Genomic DNA, 4,638 nt, shown 5'->3' with positions numbered 1-4,638 from the left:
CTGTGAGCAACTCTGCTTACAGCATAGAAGGAGGTGAGCCGATGGAAGTCGAGTGCTCACCAAAAGTAGCTGAGTGGAGTACCCGGCTAAAAGAGCCTGGGGAGAAGAGTGAGTGAGTGTGTACACATATATACGGATACAAAGATAGATACACACAGGAGGATTCACAGTGGGAGACTTGATAAAGGAGCTCTGCCCTGCCTGAGTCCTCAGAGCACTGTGGGTTGTATCACAGCAGCACAGTGCAAGCAGAGAACCATGCTGGTATTACACAACTACTGACAACTGCTCCACACAGCCCTCTGCCGCTTCCAGTCTCCAATTACAAAACATCCGCCAGCCACAAGATGGCGCACATCAGCTTCCGGGGTCACCGAGCGCTCCATCAGCTTCGCAATCCACGGGGGTGAGCGGCCCGCATATAACGTCACCGCTAAGGGCTCGCAAAGCTAAAACACGTCCACCAGGTTACACGCGAGGAAATACAAATCAAAATGCGCGGCCTCCTCTGCATGCTGGACAAGAGCGGCATCAGCTGGCTCCCCCCATAGACCAGCCGCGCCCCCCCATGTGTGAGAGGAGATGGTATAACCGGATGAAGGTGACCTTCATCACGGCTCTGGAAGTAGAATGCGGACGCCAGGCTGGGTTGCTATGTACGGCTAGTTCCTATAGCAGTCATCCCACTACCCGTCATGCCGCATGGTCACATGACCTAGCAGCAGCAGCGTGGTGTGCCAGACCAGCCACACTGTCTGCAAGTGCCTAAGCATCTATCCGCTGCAAACATCTAGCTACATCACAGTTCAGATGATGATCACAGCCAGCTGCTGTACTCAAAGTTTACATCCTAAACGTTTATCAGAATGAAAGTAACAATGAGGCTACTTTCACACTAGGTCCCTTGCAGTGAGCATCCACAGAAATTGGCTCATGTTGAAAAGTCACATTGCACTTTTTCAAAGCGATATACAGTGCAGCATACAGTCTTGTACCACACGTTGAACCATGTGCATTGCATGGCAGCGCATTGTTTCGTTGGGACTTGTCCCACCGCACAATGACCAGTGTGAAAAGCCCCACTGAAAATCGCATCGCACTTCGATGTGATTAGGCTGATCGACCATCTGATTTAATAATTATTATCGAATCAGGTGCCACCAAAAGCATGCCCGTTCGATGGTTTGACTTATTTGGTAAAAAATTGGTCAATCGATGTGGTCGATTGGGTGTGCGGCGGTAACGGCATGCGATAATCATGGCCGAAAACCCCAGCCACTGTCCCTTCTAAATGTTATATGTACCCTCTCGATGCCGTGCATTAAAAATACTTTACCTGTCATGTCGCCTGTTAGTTGGGTTCCACGTGACTCCCGGCACATAGCACGTGGGGAGTATGTGTGACATGACACACCTGCCATGGCACTAGCCATGTGAGGTGCCACTGCAGAAGTACAGCGGGCAGTGTGACAGGTACAGTATCTTCATGTATGGGACCCATGGAGGGGGGGGGGGGGCACCACTGATGGATACACAGACTTCAATGCCTTTGTTTTAAACAAACAATTTTAAAACATGGCCAAACAAAACAGAAAAAATAGAATTATTCTCTGATTTTTCACTGATTAGCTATTAATTGGGATAAAAAGTCTGATTTTTCTTAAAGTAAAAAAAAAAAAAATCACTGCGAAAAATCGACTGATTTGGTTGGATCACGTAGAGAGTTAGGATGCAGACAAACCTCCATAGTCTGCATCCTAACTCGCCAAATGAGATGAAAGTCCACCCTGTAGAATTTACTACGTTTACAAGATCTCAATTTCTATCCTCTATATATATTGAAAAACAAAAAAAGGTGCAATTTTTCCAAACTGCATTTCCACACCTGCTGCTGGGAGGGATGGCGAACATTTGACTTTATTATGAAGTGATAATCACATATTTGCTTCTTTATATACACTGTGTGATGCTTTTGCACAATAACGCAAAGCACATTGGCAACATAACTCAATGGGCATGTTTACATCCCTGCTTTATAGCAGATATATTTGTCTTAGCTTTCTGTCTACAGCACATTTCTGTAAATCGCACACGAAAACACACACTTCAGGTTTTTTTACAGGTGCACAGTGCGAATGAGGCCTAAGTTTGTTTTGCAACAGCACATATATGAGCGTCAGAACACCACTCCCCTCCTGTATTTTAGATGCTGATGTGGCTATACATCATTATTACCCTTCTAGAAGTATGCCAAAAGCCTGCTCATGTGACTGACACCTTTATGCAAAGTTATTTCCCAGTTTTCAGCAAACCTATACTGTAAACCTGAACATTACCTGTAAAATACAGGCCTCTTTCAGATGGGCAGTTGACAGGGTGGTGAATTCACTGCCTGTCCATTGCTTTCCTGCATTGTACAGACGCTTGCTAGCGCTCGGTACCGATGCTGGACAGGTGCCCCACAGCATGACCATGGTTCTCACAGTTTAATGTCTGTGAACCTCAGTGCATTGTGGGAAATAACGGCTTTTTCCAACTGCCAAGCAAGCAATATCTCCCTCTGTGCATTAACCTGAAAGCGAGGAAAATGATTTAAAACTAACACATGACATAGCTGCAAATTAAAATCACATACAAACCGCACCGTCAGTTCCACTCAGAGGCTCACCATTTTCTTCTTGCAGTGATCCCTTCCAGTTCTGACAATATTTTGTCAGAACTGAAATATACCAGTTGCTGTCAGTTATATACCAGCAGCTGTCAGTTACAACTGAATGTACAAGGCAATGTCCATGTTTCCCTATGGGTCAAGTGGGTGATATGGCAGTTTAACAGTGTGCTGACCAGGAAGCTGTTGTTAGGAGGTAATGGCCATTTTTAAAATCGAGGACGGAGAATTCCATTGATCACAGTGGACAAACAGGATGCAGGAGAGGAGAAAGAGATTGAGTAGTAGACTACATGGGAAGTATGACCTGTGCATGGTTATTTGAACTTTTTATTTTCAGTTCAGGTTTTCTTTAAAATCTCAGTAAACAAACATTCTGTACAGATCACCTGGCAGAACTAAAAGCATCATCAACTGTGATAATTTCAGAATGTAAATCAGAGAGAGGAAAGATTTTACAAAGGACAAACACTGACTAATCTATAAAATGAATATTGTAGAAAATATGCAGTTTTATTCATTATCATTTTCACTACAGCTCCTCTTTAAAGCAGAACTGAACTCAGAACTTCTTCTCTGCTCTAAAAGATATGCAACAGCATAATAACCTTTAAAGAAAAACATTTTGTTACAGCTGATACAAATCCTGCAGTAAATCTTCAATGCATCTATGGACCCTTTTCCACTTGCAAGCGCAAAGCAAAAGCTTATTTTTCCACTTGCGATTGCAATGTGAGCCGTCAGGAGTGAAACGCGATTGCACCAATAATCATGCAGCCCAACTACAGTGATTTGCAGAATATTGAAACGCGCTAATGGAAAAGTGCACTGTGATTTACATGTAAATCACGGTGCACTAGCGATCAGCAAGACGCCAGCGAGATACGCTTTTTAAGCAGATCGCAGCTAGTGGAAAAATTCCTGCTTTCATGGAAGCAGACATATTGTTAACATCCTGTGCTTTCAAATTAGCCTCTCTGCCATGGCAGTCAACTGGCTCAGCTGAGAAATCAAATTACAACTTGCGATTAGACACAGACGAGGAGGAATTAGACAGTCTATCTCTAATACATACAGGGTGCATTTCTCTAGGTTTTCCTTCTGTCATGTGCAAGAGTTCAGGTCTACTTGAACACTAGCATTTATTAGCTTATATTGATAATTTGAGGCTGTCTCTGGGTCCCCGTCGCAGAGACAGCCTCGTACTTCCTGTGTTGACACTGGCGTCTGGAAATGGGCAAAGGTCTTCAACAAGCATACTGGCAATAATGAAAACACCAGTTAGTGCAGTTTGAATACTTTTATTGCTGCTTTTGTCCCCAGTAGAGAGATTTCCTCACTTCCTGTCATGTTAAAGGTTTAAGGCAGTAAGGAGAACTCCTGCAGTGGGGACCAGGACGACAACGGACGTATTCAAGCCAAACACACTTTTTTTGTGATTAAAATCAGCAGCTTCTTCAGAGCATAATGACCATTGTAAACAGACCCACAACGTTATGATTTACAGCAAATTAACTCATAAAATGTACAACTCTCACCAACTCAACTGGCACTGTAGTCTTTGAAACCAGATAACAGATTTTATGTACTGGTGATGTAACTAGCGCAATCTGTAAACAATACACCTTCACCTTTGATTTAGTGGACATTTAATAATTCAACAAGCCTTACTCCGTATAATCATAAAGGGAATACTTAAAGATCACATAACCATGGCAAATCTTTAAATTAACCTCCAACTATAATGTAACTTGAATGCCACTTTTATTATACATCTTTAAAAAAATTGCTCTATGCACCGCACACCCCGTGACATCCACTAGTTACAATGAACAACCTATCCTGAACTGCGGGTAACTTTTGTGTTGCAGTTTAAACATCAACCTTTAGGCCTGTGACTTTGCAAGGTTCCACATGATTCACTGATTTACAGATCAAGGACAGCGTGCTGTTTACTAGAGCAGTGTGAA

The sequence above is a fragment of the Hyperolius riggenbachi genome, chromosome 2 (genome assembly GCF_040937935.1).
Source record: "Hyperolius riggenbachi isolate aHypRig1 chromosome 2, aHypRig1.pri, whole genome shotgun sequence".
Lineage (NCBI taxonomy): Eukaryota > Metazoa > Chordata > Amphibia > Anura > Hyperoliidae > Hyperolius > Hyperolius riggenbachi.
Note: the sequence above shows the minus strand (reverse complement) of the source record.